This window comes from Tachysurus vachellii, chromosome 3 (genome assembly GCF_030014155.1).
Source record: "Tachysurus vachellii isolate PV-2020 chromosome 3, HZAU_Pvac_v1, whole genome shotgun sequence".
Lineage (NCBI taxonomy): Eukaryota > Metazoa > Chordata > Actinopteri > Siluriformes > Bagridae > Tachysurus > Tachysurus vachellii.
In genome coordinates this window covers 16,475,299-16,494,329 of record NC_083462.1, presented here as the reverse complement: position 1 = coordinate 16,494,329, position 19,031 = coordinate 16,475,299, and the positions used below count along the sequence as shown (strand labels likewise).

Sequence of the window (19,031 nt, the reverse complement as noted above, 5' to 3'; positions counted from 1 at the left end):
AGTGTGTGTAAATATTAATTCCTCAGGGTTTTTTCCTCTTATACGTCTCCGTTCTCTCAGCATCTGTTTAAAAAGCATGAAACAACTGGATATATTACTAGGATGTTGTACATCTGGTAACTATTCACACACCTCAGAGTTTCTTAAGCAGCTCAATAGATATATTTTATTCATACAGATTCATTTTTAAAATAAGATGCTATGGGATCACATCGTTAACATTTTTACTCTTCATATTCGATTTTAAAGTGTTTTTGGATGAGTGAACCATCAGCATTGTGTTTCTCTGCATGACATCATGCAATATGTGACTTTACATGATTGGAGACTTGACACTGAACGGCCTTCTGCTTTCTCTTAATAACGTATACGCTGTAGTTTTGTGTTGCCTTATGTTTTGTCTTGTCATATGAAGTGTCTTTGGATTTAAAAACGTTGCTTTTTAATTGAGAAAATGATGTGATGTCCGGGGGCACGGTGGCTTAGTGGTTAGCGCGTTCACCTCACACCTATATATTTTATACAAAATACAGATATTTTCTCACAAGTCGAGGCGCTATGTGAGTTCACTTGTGAGTCTTAAAGTGACGTGACATACGGCTAAGTGCGGTGACCCATACTCAGAATTCGTTCTCTGCATTTAACCCATCCAAAGTGCACACACACAGCAGTGAACACACACACACCGTGAACACACACCCGGAGCAGTAGGCAGCCATTTATGCTGCGGCGCCCAGGCGACTAAGTAAATCTCTGTCCACCCTGAGCACTGAATCTCTGAAAAATTTTCTGAAAATCGCTTTTGCGTGCGAAACTCTTTCCACACCGAGAACAGTGATGTGACTTCTCCGCTGTGTGAATGCGCTCGTGAGATTGGAGGTGGCTCTGTTGAGTAAAACTCTTCCCGCATTCAGAGCACTCGTACGGCTTCTCTCCCGTGTGAACGCACTGGTGATACCGGAGGGAACTTGATTTAATAAAACTCTTTCAACACTGTGAGCACGTAAACGGTTTCTCTCCTGTGTGAAGACGCTGGTGTTGTTTGAGGTCACTTTGTCGGACGAAAGACTTACCGCACTGCAGACACTGGTGCAGTGTTGTAATGTAACGGAGTACAAATACTTCGTTACTGTACTTAAGTAGAAATTTCACGTATCTGTACTTTACTTCGCTATTTAAATTTATGTCAACTTTCACTTTTACTCTACTACATTTCCTAGATAAAATGTATACTTTTACTCCGCTATATTTCCACTAAGCATCTTCGTTACTCGTTACTACAAAATAAAATCAGAAGAAATTTGTGCGACTGCAATAAGGGAGGTTTTGGCGAATCACTGCTCCTGCATTACGCTCCGCACGCTCTACAGAGAAACACAGGCACGCGCAGCGTGAGTCAGAGCTGGAGGCATTTATCTATAACGTTAATCGGCTGAAAGCGGCAAGTACGGCAACCAAAAGCAGTGAAATTTCACTATTTTTATTACCAGAGTTGATAGCACAAACAAAATATTAATGCAATGCAAATTAATGCAAACAATCCGTTCAATACTAAATAAAAATAGAATTTATTGATTTGGTCTTTGTCTTGTGAGAATTTTTTTTTATTAATGACTGCATTCATTGGACACACTGTTTGTAGAGAATGCAAACATACATGAACTGATTTGATTCAAGACTGGCATCATTACATCATGCATAAAATTTTGGTGTCCACTTTTGCCATTTTAAATAATACCATAACTTTTGGCTTACTATGTAGTCATATAATATAGAATATAAAACTATTCTTGTTTTAAATTCTCACTGAGGGTTTAAACCCCCTAAAGATGAAACCTTAGAACCGCCCCTGCTCTTATGCCTACCGAAAAATCACTGAAATTTTACTTTTTACTTTTACTTCAAATACTTAAGTACATTAAATATCAGAAAATTACTTTTGATACTTAAGTACAGTATATATCAGATACTTTAAGACTTTTACTTGAGTAATATTCTAAAAGGTAACTTTCACTTCTACCAAAGTCTTTTTCTAGTACGATACTTGTACTTTTACTCAAGTATTGCTTTTTAATACTTTATACAACACTGCACTGGTGTGACTTCTCCCCCATGTGAACGTGTTTATCACCATCGAGGTGACACTTCTGTGTGAAACTCTTCCCACACTCTGAGCAGCAGTATGGTTTTTCTCCTGTGTGAATGCGCTAGTGTGTCTGGAGATTAGCTTTGTCCTTAAACTTCTTTCCACACTGCGAAAAGAGCACTTGTATGCGAGCACTGGTATGGATTTTCTCCAGTATGAATGCGCTGGTGTCGGTGAAAAGTGCTTACTTTACTAAAACTCTTCACACACTGTGAGCAATGACAGGCTGAGTTACAGTTCAGCGTGACACATCAATGTTTGTCGACTGCCTGAGTTTACTGTGACCACTGAATTATATGGAAGTCGAATGGAGTCGAATGTAAGACCAAGAGCTTTGGCATATTCTTCTTCATACCCCACTAAGAGCTCCTGTCCTGGTTTGATGGGTTGACAACAACGGTACAGAATTTCTCCTCGATACTGTAAGTTACGAGCACAATTCACGTATCTGAGACAAAGAGAAAAAAATCACACAGCACAAGACACAAGAGATGGAACACACCAGTTAGTAGCAAAAGGCAGCCAAGTCCATGAAAGGCAGCCATGTCCATGAACCCAGATGAATCCAACTCAGTTCCTATAGTAACAATTATTAACCTGAAAACGTCTTCAGAATTCTGATGGAACTGATGAATGATTATCTTATGAACCTAACTCACCACCCAGGAGTAGCCACTTCTCATGGCTTCTTCTCTGTCGACCAGGTCTCCCCGGTACGGCCCAAAGTGAGCACCGACTGGAACGGTCCCCCCCTTATTAAACACACCCAAACCTGCTTCTGGAATACCAGCCTGACGAACCTCTAGACAAGGCGGAATGGTCTGTCTGGCTTGGTCAGTGACCCCCATAGGAATAGGTGTATCATGGATGAACAGAGTGGACCGTGAACTTTACATTTGCTGACGTAAAAGGATCTGCAATCCTCACAATCTGGAAGAAGAGGACACATCTAATGGCCGATTTATTTTCTACTTCTTTTGGGCTTCTTATTGTGTAATTGCAAAATAACGTTATGCTTTGACATGTGCTTTTTTATTTTAGTTTCTACTTGGATTTCATGTACTGTCTGCTTGGGTTCTGTTGGCTTTATTCTTGTCTAGATCAGTGTTTCTCAGTTCTGGTACTGCAATACCACTGCCCAGTACATTCTGGTATTCTGGTGTCCCAGCTATATAAGAGACATGCATCCTCACACACTGTCGTTAAATATCTGTCTTACATGGACTTGTCTAAGGTGTAAATAGTAGGCAAAAAGTCATCTGATACATCATAAGGGGAGTATGTTTCCACTCGAACCGTTCATAAACCATCCCTTCCTTACCACAAACTGGACTTCTCTTTTACTGAATCTCTGAGTTTTACTAACCTTCTCAACACCACCAACTGAACACCTTGTTTTCAGTAACCATCTGTTTTTTCACCTCATGCCATTGCTGATTTTCCTTCCACTGGCTTCCTTTAGCTCTCCATATAAGATTTAAAGCATTGATGCTAGACTACAGAGCCAAAACTCAGGCTCCAGTGATGCAATAGAAAAGCTCTATTGTCAGGATTCAAGTTTTGTGTCTAAAACCAAAAACCATAGAATTTCTGGCTACAGACACATTCAAAGAGAGAAACTGGACAAACAGAAGGCTTTTGCTGCTCTTTTCTCTTTCTTTCTATCTATCTGTTTAAGTTATTGAATAATAAAGACACTTGGCATGAGAAACATGAGCCCATAATGTTATGTTACAGAGTTAGTCTTCATCTTCTTCCACTTTTACAGGCTTTTTCAGGAATCTTCTATTCTGTTGGTCTGCAACAGCAAAGTGTCCCACAGAGCCTGATGTCCCATCACCTGCAATTCCATAATTTGACCTTATATAGTGTATCAAAGGAAAAATGTGAAGTACCAAACACACAAATTAGAAAATGACTCTCATGGTCCAGTTAAACTAGAAAGTATTATATAGCACCAGAGTGTGAAGGGCTTGTTGACTTACACGAGTAAACTTCATCTTCAGGCTTTTCCATTTTTACATGGTTCTGGTGTTCTGGAAGTGTGATACACACCAAAGGGTCTGGTATCCTTTCACTTGTACAGATTTCTGTCTGCATAGCTCTGCAAACCTAATGGGCATAATAATAATAATAATAATAATAATAATAATAATAATAATAATATAATAATAATAATAATAATAATAATAATAATAATAATAATAAGAATAATAATAACTAGAACGTACATTTCCTGAAGAAAATGTGTATGGTGCTTGCACGTGGCAAGTCCCCCTCATCGTGCTGAGTGTTTTGATATGTCACATGTCCATGTTGTGCTCATTTTTTATTTTCACGTGACATCACGTGACATCATCAAAATACACGTGAGGATGTTCCCCTCATTGTTGTCAGTGTTTTGATATGTCACATGTCCATGTTGTAAAAAGTTTTTTTTTACCGGTACTCGGATTGCTTATAAAAGTCATAGCACACCTCTCCTCAACGAGCCGGTCGATTTGACACCTCATTCATGGGTCTAGGACAAAAGCTGCGGGACAAGTTACGTGCCGAAGTTTTGTCCGGCACAATAGTAATAATGTTGCTTTGCAAGCACCATTAATAATAATAATAATAATAATAATAAGCCAATATAAGCCAATATAAAGTCAGTTGTGTTCATATTAACTGTTTTAGAAATGGCAAACTTTGGTTTATTGGACAGTAAATTCAGCAGCTTTAGTGAAAACATGCTGAGCTACAGATCACTGTTTGGTTTGACAATTTCCAACAATTAGACAGAATCAGAATATTTATATTGTCTGCATATTCACGTTTATGTTACTTAAAGATGTTAGATGTTTTGTTTTTTCAGTACTAGATTTTCTGAAAAATGGTTGAACCAAAACACTTAATTTGTAGTGCAAATATGTGTCCTGGGAAACTTTGATTTGTTTACAAAAGAAGCTTGACCTTTCCAATATGGCGGTCAAATTAACGTATCGCAGCAATTAACAATAGCAACAGGAAGTAGGAATAAATGCTAGCTAGCTAGCTAAAGGCTAGCCAAGTAGCTCACCTGACAAGCTTCAGTTTGACACCTCAACTTAAACACAGACCCTAACGTTGTTTATATTGACGATGTCCTTCAATATAAGATTTAAACTGTAGATGTAGAACCTTCTTGAGTTTAGATGATTAACACGGTGTGAGATCTGAGCTGTGCAAGAAATGTTATAATGTTAGACGTCAAAACATCTGTATGGCGCACTGCTGCCACCTACTGCCACCAAGCTGAAGAAATTAATTGTAAGTTTGATTTGTCAAATTATTCACTTAGAAAAAAAACAAACATTATCGGGTTAATTATTAAAAAAACTGACGAGACGTTCAATAAATTAAGGATTTATTTTGAAAAGGACATATATTTAGGATTTTTTACATGGTTAAATTAGTATTGAACATACTAATTTCACTCAGGACGTTAAAACACAAATAATAATATTAATATTACTGTAAATAATATTACTGTAATTGTTATTGTTATAAGAAACTTACCATAATAATAGTGAAAAATGTTATCTTCCCATACCGGGAGTCGAACCCGGGCCGCCTGGGTGAAAACCAGGAATCCTAACCGCTAGACCATATGGGAGATCCGTCGTAGCCTTATAACACATATGATTATATGTTATATTATTAACCGGACTAAATAAACTTTTTATTCATATAAGGAAATATGTTTGTTTAGCGTTTTGCAATTGATTCATTTATAATTCATTTATATTAATTTCTTATCTATTTATCTAACCCTTACCCTTGTCTTATTATTGAATAAAAGGGCTACCTGTCGACATGTGGGCAGATCTCCCATATGGTCTAGCGGTTAGGATTCCTGGTTTTCACCCAGGCGGCCCGGGTTCGACTCCCGGTATGGGAAGATGATGTTTTTCACTATTATTATGGTAAGTCTCTTATACCAATAACAATAAAAATTACAGTAACATCATTAGCTGTGTTTTTACGTCCAATAAATTCAATACTAATTTAACCATGTAAGAAATCCTAAATATATGTCCCTTTGAAATAAATCCTTGCATAATTTATTGAACGTCTCGTTAATTTTTCGATAATCCCAATAATGTTTTTTTTTTTTTTTTATGTGAATTAATATAATTTCTAGAGACTTAAGCACTTTTGTACGTCGCTCTGGATAAAGGCGTCTGCCAAATGATGTACTGTAAATGTAAATATTAAAGTGATTGCAGTTACGAGGTCTCAACGCTAGAGAGAACTCGTTAAACATTTTCTTGTTTAAACATCTGTGTGTTTTGTAAAATAGTATTTTAGCTTTCTGTAGTGTGTTGTGTCTCTTTATTCTCTCAGATCTAACTAAACACTCGTCCCCTCAGCAGTCTCTCTTTATTCTCTCAGCTCTAAACACTCGTCCACTCAGCAGTCTCTTTTTATTCTCTCTCTTTATTCTCTCTCTTTATTCTCTCAGCATGTTACTGAGAAACACAAAGAAGTGTAAATTCCTCCTGTCCTGAAGATGTGGAGAACTTCAAGTTCCAGTTTCACCTCTGACTGAGACACAGAGCTCACACTGGAGACTCCTTCAGTACATCATACACACACACACACACACACACACACACACACACACACACACACACACACTCACACGCACATCCACACACACCCAGACACACACATTTCTGGTTATTGTATAAGTGTGAACCTCAGAACTTTCCAATAATAAAATGTTTACATCTGCTTCATTAATCACACACATTCCTGAGACAAACTCAACAGTCTGCTTCCTGCCTCAATACAAACATCCGCTCGCTTCTGGATGTGAAAGGAAGCAGTAGAAGCAGCAGCAGAAGACATGAAGAACGTGCTAGTGTTATGAGACTGAAGTGCTTAAATCATTACCAGCTCGCATCTCTGTAAATGAATAGAAAACAAACAGAGGAGACAAAAGATGAGTAAATGTCACATAATCCCTCGTTCCCCTCCAGCACTCTACACTCATCTTTCCCTCATCATCTCCATCTCACACAGTCAGCTGGAGATCAGTACTCAGAGCTACAGTAGCTACAGACTTCAGTGCTGAGACATACAATCCTGGGAGCAGAGTTTATCTGAAACAGAGGCGTGTCTCAGCTACTGATAGGTGAGTTCTGAAGCAGATTCTAGATATAGGTGAGATGTTTGTGTCCTCATGAGAGGTTCCTCTGTGTTCCTCAGTTCAGATCATCAAACAAATTTAGAAATCTAACTAAACAAATGTTTTAATGGGGGTGGGGGGGGGGGCAAACACGTTTTCACAAAGGGCAATGTGGGTTTGGATTTTGTTTTCTTTTAATAATAAAAACCTTCATGTAAAAACTGCATGTTGTGTTTACTTGCATTATCTTTGACTAATATTTAAATGATCTGAAACATTAAAGTGTGACACAAATGCAAAAAAATTTTAAAAATCAGGAAGGGGGCCAACACTTTTTCACACCACTGTATATCTACAAATTTAACCTTTTTGCTTCACAACAAAAATAGTATTTTAATAAATAAACATATTTCATCAGATCAGGAAGAAGAAACTCCTGAGATAATTCTCTCACTTCTCAGATCAGTAACCGTCCCTCAGATCAGACTCGCAACACTGATCTATTTATATAATAATAATTCATTATCTTCAGGAGCAATCAAATGTTTCACAGAAAAAAATTAATGAACTCTTTATGAGAAGTGACATGTACTTTAATAATCAGACTGTTTAATAATTTAAGTAATTAAGTATAATGTTTTTCATCATTAATGAATAAACTTAATTTTGTTTGGTTGTATTTAATGCTCCAGGTTAATGTGGAGACTTTTCTGGAATAAATCTTCTCATTGTTCTCAGGTTCTTCAGTTGAATATAAAGATGACTTCATTCTGGCACGTGAGGTTTCCTGACAGGTCTGCGTTGTATAGAAGGAAACAGATGATGATGATGATGATGTGCTCTCACTGTGATGGAGATGATGATAAGCGAGTGTTGCCGCTCACTGACTGAAGTGTTTATCTGAGGAGGAAGAGAGGTGAAGGAGGACACAGATGGGGATTATTCTAGTGATTACTTTTATTCTGTTGGACTATAACATGAGCATTAATGGGTTATCACACAGTGATGAGTTCAGTTTGATAAACACAGGCGAACCTTCCAGGTTTTCTGGCAGAAGAATCGAATTGAAGTCCTCCTGTGGCTGTGGCGAGAAGGAGGACTTCCAGGGTCCCAAAGAGCTCCACCAGGTCAGCTGAGACGTTTAATCAGTTCCTCCAGTTTTGCAATTACAGAAATGAATGAATGAAGGGAACACTGTGATATCCAGGGACCTACAAAACTTTTCAAAATAACACAGTGATTCTGCAGATTTGGGCTGATACACAACACATGTTCAGCCAAAACTGTGTTCTGTGTATGTGTTGAACCTGAGAACAGCTCTTACAGAAAGTCATTACGGTTGTGTCGTAATGGCTAGGAGTTTGAATGAAGAATCCTGTGCTTGTGATTACACCAAAAAGCCACAAACACTCCACAATTTACATCACAAATTAAAGAAAAAAAAAGCTGCAGAAAAATCAAACATTTGGCAACAAACTCAGACAAATCCTGCAGGGACTGGATCTGAGAGCTAGAAGTGATAGCTCAGGTCTGGGAGGCCTTGGAGAGAGTTTTTGGCTTGATGAAGAGAGGTAGATGAGAATGTGTTCTACTGGGGATACGGTGAACCACTTGAACAGATGACTCTGAGATCCTCTTTAATCCTATGAATATGATATCTGTTTAAGAGACAGAGCCAGAACTCACTGTGGCTGAGGTGACTGGGGCAGGTAGAAAACTTCATAGTGCATGAGATGTAGCTGGAGATGATGAAGCTCAGAGTCAGGGGATTAGAAGGCCTCCTCAGTATGGTGTGGAGATCTGGGGCAGGGTGTCTGGGCTGGAGAGGGTCTCAGAGGGTGGCTCTCAGATTACTGGGACCTCAGTCCTCGGTCCTCAGGATAAAACAATCAGAGCCGATCCTGACCTCCCTGGGGCCCTAAGCAAAATTCTGCTAAGGGGCCCTCCTACCTGACCTGTGAGCCATGTAAACCATTTGCCACACATTCACACTTGACAGCATCTCCTCTACTAACAAATTTCAGCATAGCACCTGTAAGTTTTAGATAACTACTATTATTAATTTTATAAGCTTCATTAGGCCCCACTTAAACTGTCTCCCTCAGATTCCTCTTTATCCATTTTCAAATATAAAATACTATTTATAAAATGACTTGGCTCTTGCAATATTCAACTAGTGAATATGCAATAGCAGATATCAGCAATTACGTTTTTACTAGTGTAAAATGTAATTCCTGACATTAAAAATATGGTTACTACTAGAAATCACACTCTTAATATTTACATTTTAAGAGAGATTTACAGTTTAAAGAGAGATTTCCCTGAGACGCATGACAGGAAATTGAGCGAGCCATCACCACTTCCTGTTTAATTCTCTTCACTTCAGTGAAATCCTGAAGCAGTCGCAGGTTTATAAATACCCCATTGTGTGATAGAATGAAAACTATCCCATTGTCTGATAAAAGGAAAAGCTGTATGATGAATAGCCGGGTGTGGGATACAGACAAGTCTTTTATTTTTAAACGCCAAGTATTTTGTATAATTTATGAAGAATAAATTACAGACTGACCCTTAAATCCCAAAGAATGAGAGGAAGTGTTGATGACAGTGGCTTTGTTTCAGGTGGATATTCTTTTATTAGCTGTTTCTTTGTTATTAGGTGATTTTATTTTATTTTATTTTATTTTATTTTATTTTATTTTAGTTTAGTTTAGTTTAGTTTAGTGAGCCATAGACAGCTTGCTGGTCATTTACATCAATGGACTAAATAAACAGGACAATTTTCCAGAACATTTTCTTTTACTAACGCTTGAAAATATTCCTGTACAATTACCATTAATGTCACAAACAAACAAACAAACAAACAAACAGTGTTTAGTGGCTAATGTTTTAGCATGTGTACGATAATAATCCACATAATAACTCACACGTTCTACATCCTCCAGTTCAGAAATACTAGTGTAGAAATCTCGATTCTTTTAGTGGAGTTAGAGATGTGATGCTAAACTGCTGTCACTGTCACTGAAGAGAAAACCAGAAATGAGAGAAACTCCTCCAAGAACTGAGTCCAAAAAAGAGTCATAAAATCTATTTATATTTTTCTCTACTGTACCGAACTCCAGTGTATTTTATTTTCCAGTAAGTTCACTCCAAGTCAAATTCCTAATCAGTCTTCATTCAGTGACTACATTCCACTTTCATTTATTTATCCGGCAAATGATTTTATCCAAGTAGACTTCCAGCTTAGTGGAGATTTTGAGGAAAAGGGAACTTGCCCAAGTGCTGGAATTTTAATTAGTAGCTGAGAGTCTGAAGCTCAGAAAGTCTCAAAAATTTGAGTCTGAACCCCTGAACATCTGAACCCCTGAGAGTCTGAACCCCTGAACATCTGAATCCCTGAGAGTCTGAACCCCGAAAATCTGAACCCCTGATAGTCTGAATCCTTGAGCATTTGAACCCCTGAGAGTCTGAACCCCTGAACATCTGAATCTCTGAGAGTCTGAACATCTGAACCCCTGAGAGTCTGAATCCTTGAGCATTTGAAACCCTGAGAGTCTGAACCCCTGAACAACTGAATCCATGAGAGTCTGAACCTCTGAACATCTGAACCCCTGAGAGTCTGAACCCCTGAACATCTGAACCCCTGAACATCTGAACCCCTGAGAGTCTGAACCCCTGAACATCTGAATCCCTGAGAGTCTGAACCCCTGAACATTTGAATCCCTGAGAGTCTGAACCAATGAACAACTTAACCCTAAACATCAGAACCACCCGAGAATATGAAGCCTAGTATGTCTAAAACCCAAGCCAAATCAGCTGCTTCATCCTAACTATGGCTGGTTGATGGATTCTTACTCTGGGTTCTTCTCAGTGCTGGTTCTGTGACAGTGGAACAAACGCTACAGCTCTGTTTACTCTACAGAATTTTCTGCAGTCTGAACCTCTAGCATTAGCATCTGTTGAAATTATTTTCTTTTTTTTTCATACTGTGCTCAGATTGAACTTAAATTTGTTATCATGAGCAGCTTCAGTACCTTATAATTTATATTGTCATCTTTAGCTTTTTCCTTTCTTCATTTCTTTCTTTCTCGGTTGCTTTCTGTCTTTCTTTCTTTCGTCTCCTGAGGTCGCTGGTCACCCGTCATCATTGGAGATGGCAATCCCATAATCCTGTTCCCTCAGCAGTCTCTCTGTTAGATGAATTTATATCTAAATTGGAGAATTGTAGTGAAATCCCACACTGCGTTTTAAATCCCAGTAAAACATTCCAGTCACAGTGAACAAGTGAAAGCCAATGAAAGGAGACGCTATAAAAGCCTCGCTCTGATTCAGCCGGATGGGAATGTGGACGTCTCTGTGATGACAGGCTGTGTAACAGGGCTGTCTTTTATTTCTCCATCTCTTTCTGTCTCTTTCTCTCAGGTGGGAAAGTGATTATTTTTCTTCAGCATGTCCTCAGCCGTAGCACCTGATTAGCTTATGAGTCTAAAATGACGCCAAACTGGTTTCTTTTTAATGCCAGAGACCCATAAAAGTGTCTCATTAAGTTCAAGTCAGTGCCGATTTCCTGTCTGAGCCGAAAGTAAATGAGCTGCCAGCATACGCTGAATGCTAACTCCCTCTCAGTGTGTTATAGTTATGATTATATGTCTGTGTTTTCACGTTTTTACTGCTAGGTCCATAAAACCGTCACATGTTAGCAACATGCCAAGGGAACCGTGGAAATCAATGGGTAATAAAGAGAAAATGGGTTAATGTTATTTAGCATTAAACAGGATAATGATTAACTAGCGGTGCTGTAAGTAATGTAGAATATTCCTTTTTTCTACATTAAACAAGCTAACACAAGGATTAGCATTAAAAAACAAGCTGATATGTGAAATAACATTACAGCAAAAAAACAAGCATTAATATAAAGGGGCTAATACACAGAAACATTATTCAGACTTTATATAACATAATAAACTGTCAATGATTGTATGAAGCTAACAAAACTGTAGATTTAAATAGCTTGCAAATTATGAAAATATAAAACACACACACACACACACACACACACACACACACACACACACACACACACAAACCGAATTTCTTGTAAATTCTGATCTACTTGTACTGCAGTGAAACTCCAGGAGGCTTCTTCAGCAGCTTTCAGTTCCACACCAGCTGTATCATACATCTCCATGTGCTTCCAGACAGATCATCCAAGTGTGCTCTGGGTGGGCGGGACTTTACTGTCTCTTGTTTGTCAATCATATTCAAGGCTTGTTTCAATGACTGACACATAAAGAACTGCAAAGGAGCTCTCTCTCTCTCTCTCTCTCTCTCTCTCTCTCTCTCTCTCTCTCTCTCTCACACACACACACCATCTACTGATCTTAAGCTTCTTATCAACTATCAAAGTCCACCATCCTCTCATGCTCCTTCTTCCCCCCTTCATTCTTAAGTTCTTCCACGGTTCTTTTCAGGTTCTTCAGCACTTCTACTGAAGATTATGCACCATTTTGTCAGCATGTGCTCACTGTAAGTGGAATGTGAAGCGTTGCTCTGCTCAGTTTACCTCTGAAACATCAAACTTACTGAAAGACCATCCTCATTCATCATCATCATAATCATCATCTTAAACTTTTTATTTTTATTCTAAATAAAACCATAAATTAAGAGTCACACTTGTGTCTGTATTTAATTCTTTTATTAGGAACTTAATTAATTAATTAATTAATTAAGCAATCGATAATAATGAAATAATTCAAATAAATGAAGGAGGATTTTGTGTTTGGATTTTATTAATGATCAGTTACAGTGAATAAAATATATGTAACAAAGTTATATGTAATAAAGTATGATGTAACACAACAAAACACACAACACAACACAACACCACACACACACAACAAAATACCATAACAGAACACAACACAGAACACAACACAAAACACAACACAACACCATAACACAACACCACACACAACACAATACCATAACACAACACAACACACCGCCACACAACACCATAACACAACACCACACACAACACAAAACCACCACACAACACACAACACAAAACATTACACAACACACAACACAACAAAACACACCACAACACCACAACACATCACAAGAGTATATTTATTATTATTATTATTATTATTATTATTATTATTATTATTATTATTATTATTATTATTATTATTATTATTAATAATAATAATAATAAAGTTTCGTCCTCCCTCAGTGACAGTCCCAGTCTCATGTTGGTGTCTCCTGCAGTGGTGTGATGTCATCAGCAGCTTGATTAGACCTGGAGATTTTAGATTTTTAGACAATAAAAGCTTGTTTTCTGATTGGAAACTGAAGAGAGGAAGCAGATACTTAACCACTGAAGTGGGAAAAAGTTAAAACTAAACAAATAAATTCATTCATTCATTCATTCATCTTCTACCGCTTATCCGAACTACCTCGGGTCACGGGGAGCCTGTGCCTATCTCAGGCGTCATCGGGCATCAAGGCAGGATACACCCTGGACGGAGTGCCAACCCATCGCAGAACAAATAAATTAATAAATTAATTAATGAATAAATCCGAGCACTTTGGAATGCAGGTCAGATCACAGCTGAGTCTGATTAAAACATTCTGCGTGAACCTTCAGGACTTCTCTGCTATTTAACATTTCCATGAGTAGAGCTGACTGCACAGTTCACTCTGACCCCACAGTGAAGCTCTCCTGAAGCCAAGCCCGGTCTTTTCTGCTGTTTTTGGACGAGGGACAGAGACGGAGCAGTTGGGGACGCTGCAGCGAGCCCAGTGTTTATTAAAAAAGGCTGCAGCCCTGATTTCAGGAAAGTGCTCACACGTCTAGGTCAGATCCTGCCCCGGTTCTGCTGTATTGCTTGTTAAAGAACCTGGCGCTCCATGTGGAGAAGAAACAGCTTGCATTTCGATGAGGGACTGGAGGTGTTAAGCCCCGCTGGAGGACAAGGGCTTTGGGCTTCAATCCTCCACATGAAGTGTTGAGCTCCTGAGGAACGCACTCAGTCTCGGAATTACTGCACACTGCAGCTTTACTTTTAGAACCTCAGGAGAAGTTTTTATTATTTTTGAACAAATAATGAAAATGACCAAATTACATAATAAGAACATTAACTGGTGGCTGACATCAGAACTGTAGAGCATGTGTTCTGAGTCAATTTAAAATGATTTTATAACAAGCAATTAAAAAACGTATTAACAAGGAGGCAGAGCTAATGCCAATCCTGGTCAGATTTCAATATCTGTTCCACTCATCTATACTTTTCCTTCAGGTTGAACCAATCAGTGAGGAGACGGGCATAATCGAATAAATATAATTGATGAAGTGGGTGTGGCCTATAATGTAATTTCTCCTTTTTGATCAACAACATTTGAACAAATGATCTATCCTGGTGTTGTCTTGCTGCCTGGGGGCGTGGCCAAGATGACCGCCTCATGGACAGGACTGGGGTTAAACATCTCATCCAAAAAATATGTATCCAAAATGTTTATGAAGTGTCTCATATTGATGAGATGAGCATTTCTCCATGTTTAGTGTCAGGTGATTTTTTTTTCCAAAGGAAATAAGAAAAGAGTAAAAGAGTGAGTCATGAGCAGATGTGTTTTTCTCTTCTTCAGTCTTCCTGCTCATTACTTCATGAAGGTTATAACAGGAGACAAAGGGATTGTCTGTAAGGAACTTTGAGCCGTGTTTTAATCTCAGTCCTTCTTTAATGATCTCCTAATAAGTCTCTGATTGGTCCAAACGTCATATTTCTGGACATGAAGGGACATGCTGATTTTGCCAATGGGCTGATTGGAGGTTTTAGGTTAGACCACTCCTGCTAGTGCTGATGGATTTTTGGCCATAGTGGACATCCTGGTCGAATTACGCCTTCACCTCCTGACAACGTAAATGAGACGAGCGTGGATTTATTGTTCGCTCCGGTCGCGGCCCGAATGCATCCGGACTGGAGATGGAAATGATTTATAACAGCTGTCAGCCGCACAGTGAGCGCACGCTGCCAACAGCCGAGTCATTTTTCACCCTCTCTGTGCTCCTTCCCTCCTCTGTTTGCTCAGAACGCTTGTAGTTTGTGCTGTGTGAATAAAACTCTTCAAACCCAATGCTGGAGTACAACCTAGTGATCAAACACTGAACCCCTGCACACCGAGATGATGCGGTTCGGTCCGAATGACACGCTCTGTCCTTCTGTCCTTAGGCTGTTTGTTTGTGTTGTGGTCAGCCTGCACTTCCTGATGAACAAATGAAAGAAAAACACACAATCATAATAACTAGAGACACAATTCTGCTTGTACACGAGCATCAGGAACTGATGTATTTTTACAGCGGTGTGGCTTCTTTTAGGAGGTTGTGTGTTTGTGATTGTTGGCTGGAGTTCGATGCTACGTGGTTTTCCATCTTGGTGTCATGCTTAGCGACCGCACAATAAGCAAAAAAAATCCTGCCTTGTTTTTGTAGGTGGACTTTATTTTCCACAAAGTCTGGCTTGAAGCTTGGGATAAACCTTTCCACTTTGATCTCCAACTGAACTCAACACTGTACTGTGCTCCTAACAATGGGTGGAACTAAGTTTACCAGCCAATCAAACAATAGCACCATTATCATTCACCTAACCTTGACTAGCTTGATAGCAAACTTGGCAACCTGGTGCTAAGAAGGTGTGTCTCCTGTCTCTTTGCACCTCTCTGTTTCAGTGTAGGAGGTGTGACCTTTGTACCTGTCTGTTTCAGTGTAGGAGGTGTGACCTTTGTACCTGTCTGTTTCAGTGTAGGAGGCGTGGCCTTTGTACCTGTCAGTTTCAGTGTAGGAGGTGTGACCTTTGTACCTGTCTGTTTCAGTGTAGGAGGCGTGGCCTTTGTACCTGTCTGTTTCAGTGTAGGAGGTGTGACCTTTGTACCTGTCTGTTTCAGTGTAGGAGGTGTGACCTTTGTACCTGTCTGTTTCAGTGTAGGAGGCGTGGCCTTTGTACCTGTCTGTTTCAGTATAGGAGGTGTGACCTTTGTACCTGTCTGTTTCAGTGTAGGAGGCGTGGCCTTTGTACCTGTCTGTTTCAGTGTAGGAGGCGTGGCCTTTGTACCTGTCTGTTTCAGTGTAGGAGGCATGGCCTTTGTACCTGTCTGTTTCAGTGTAGGAGGCGTGGCCTTTGTAAGTTTTAAAATGTATTATATTTTTTTGTTGTGTGTTAATACAACAAATAATACGCACCACTAACACACACCACTAACACAGACCACTAACACACACTACTAATACATAGCGCTAACACACACTGCTAACGCACACTGCTAATACACACCATTAATATACAGTGCTAACACACACTGCTAACACACACCCCTAATACATACCGCTAATACACACCCCTAATACACACTGCTAACACACACCACTAATACACACCACTAACACACACTGCTAATACACAGCGATAATACACACTGCTAACACACACCACTAACACACACTGCTAATACACAGTGCTAACACACACCACTAATACACACCACTAACACACACTGTTAATACACACTGTGTGTTAGTGGTGTGTATTAGTGGTGTGCTAACACACACCACTAATACACACCACTAACACACAGTGTTAATACAAACTGCTAACACACACCACTAATACACACCACTAACACACACTGCAAATACACAGCGCTAACACACAGCGCTAATACACACCACTAACACACACTGCTAATACACAGCGCTAACACACACTGCTAACACACACCACTTCCACTCTTTTCTGCTCCACTTGACCAGTCTCCCCTTTGTTAGCAGTCCCATTGTAGTGAGTCCACACTGCTTGAACATGGTTCATGTGCTGAAAATGCAGTACTGATGAATCAGTGTGTAAATTACAGTGTGGACACCCTCCTGGCTCCATCATACATCTCTGAACACATGTGGAACATCTGTACAGTGTTTAGTGCAGGAGACGAGGTGATGTATTACTGAGTGTTCAAGGCTGAGTGAGTCACAGAGGGCTTCAAAGAAAACTCCTGTCCTGCTGCTCTGTTCTCTACCCTGGAGTCACCCAGGCTCTCCTCCACCTCAACCACACCAGACACCACTCACAGCTCTGTATTCACTTGTCTGGGTGTGTGTATGTGTGTGTCACACGTCATGTTTTGACTACCGAAGATGAAGAAATTCTCAAGGTGTTGTGTTTATTGTGAGTGCCTAAGTCTGATGAAATCACTTCCTGAGCAGCATGCAGCAGTCCAGAACTTTCTCTCCAAGTTACTTTAGAAAAATAAACTCAAAAAAAATCCTGAGGATGAAGTGAAGGTTATTTTAATACATGCCCTGAAACTCCATTTTCATGATTTCTGATTAACACTAAAGAAAGAATTTTACACCAGAAAACCATTAATGCCAGAATAAAGAGGTGGAGCTGACGGAATGAGCTCAAACTAGCAGCAGAAATATGTTATGTTCTGTGTTCATTAGTGTGGAACATCATGCATCAGGTCTTTGTAGGTATTTTAATGGATTTTTTTTATTTGAGATGTTAATACACAACAAAGATGATACTCCAGCACCAAGAGACACACAGAGAGTCGACGACTGACCAAAGGAAGTTCCTAGTGTAGCTACTGGTAAAGTTCCTGGTTAAGTTCCTGATGAGGTTCCTGCTGAACTCCCTGGTGTTTAGAGTGGAGTTATGCAGCTATTTGAGAAGATGTTTTAAACTGAACATTCAGATTATTAAAATCCCCTGAGTGTAATTAACACCTCAGAGGTTGCCAGATTCTTCTTGAAGACTTTTCTAGACTAGGTTTTCAGTAGTCTTGACCAACACCTGTATTCAGCACCTCCAGAAACCTTTGATTTGCTGCACATGAGTAAAGCTCTCAGAGAAAGTAATGACACATATCTTCACTGGTCGGAGTTCAAGAGCGTTTCCTCATCACTGCTCACACTTCATCACTGCTCACACTTCATTACTGCTCGCTCTTCATCACTGCTCGCTCTTCATCACTGCTCACTCTTCATCACTGCCTGCTCTTCATCACTGCTCGCTCTTCATCACTGCTCACTCTTCATCACTGCTCACTCTTCATCACTGCTCGCTCTTCATCACTGCTCACTCTTCATCACTGCCCGCTCTTCATCACTGCTCGCCCTTCGTCACTGCTCACTCTTCATCACTTCCCGTTCTTCATCACTGCTCGCTCTTCATTACTGCTCACTCTTCATCACTGCTCGCTCTTCATCACTGCTCGCTCTTCATCACTGCTCACTCTTCATCACTGCCCGCTCTTCATCACTGCTCACTCTTCATCACTGCTAACTCAGTGCCCAGTGTGTGTGTAAGCTGTCTGATGTCACCTGAGTCGTTTCTACACACTCCTTATCTCATGATCAGACACGGCTGAGCTCTTTATCAGACAATGTGGAATGTCATCTGTGAAAGAAACATCAACAGACCTGCACATCAATGTAGATCTAAAATCAGATATTTTCTGCACTAGCAATAAGACAGTGACTCATCTGAATGTGTGGATCTGAGTGTAAAACAGACCAATTGAATAATGTTCACATCTCAGCTCTGTTCCACATAAGAGCTTCATCATCACCATCATCATCATCTCATCACTGTCCTGCTCCTCTGTGTTAAAGCTGAAGAGGTTTCAGCATGAAGCTTTTTCTGATTTATAAAAACAAATGTGGAGCTTATA

At 39.5% G+C, this 19,031-nt stretch overlaps 2 long non-coding RNA genes and 2 other non-coding genes across 4 annotated transcripts; 1 reads left to right on the top strand and 3 right to left on the bottom strand.

The window, feature by feature from the left end:
• Positions 1 to 1,549: 1,549 nt before the first annotated feature.
• Positions 1,550 to 5,363, bottom strand: LOC132842998 (uncharacterized). Its single transcript, XR_009648088.1, has 3 exons — positions 4,378 to 5,363; positions 4,132 to 4,258; positions 1,550 to 3,986 (listed from the first exon to the last, which is right to left on the bottom strand). It is a non-coding gene; the product is annotated as an uncharacterized LOC132842998 (long non-coding RNA).
• A 348-nt stretch (positions 5,364 to 5,711) lies between these two features.
• On the bottom strand, positions 5,712 to 5,783 carry trnae-uuc (transfer RNA glutamic acid (anticodon UUC)). Its single transcript has one exon. It is a non-coding gene; the product is annotated as a tRNA-Glu (tRNA).
• A 213-nt stretch (positions 5,784 to 5,996) lies between these two features.
• On the top strand, positions 5,997 to 6,068 carry trnae-uuc (transfer RNA glutamic acid (anticodon UUC)). The gene has a single exon. It is a non-coding gene; the product is annotated as a tRNA-Glu (tRNA).
• Positions 6,069 to 7,888: 1,820 nt separating this feature from the next.
• On the bottom strand, positions 7,889 to 12,549 carry LOC132842997 (uncharacterized). The gene is made up of 2 exons (XR_009648087.1): positions 8,337 to 12,549; positions 7,889 to 8,201 (listed from the first exon to the last, which is right to left on the bottom strand). It is a non-coding gene; the product is annotated as an uncharacterized LOC132842997 (long non-coding RNA).
• Positions 12,550 to 19,031: the final 6,482 nt, after the last annotated feature.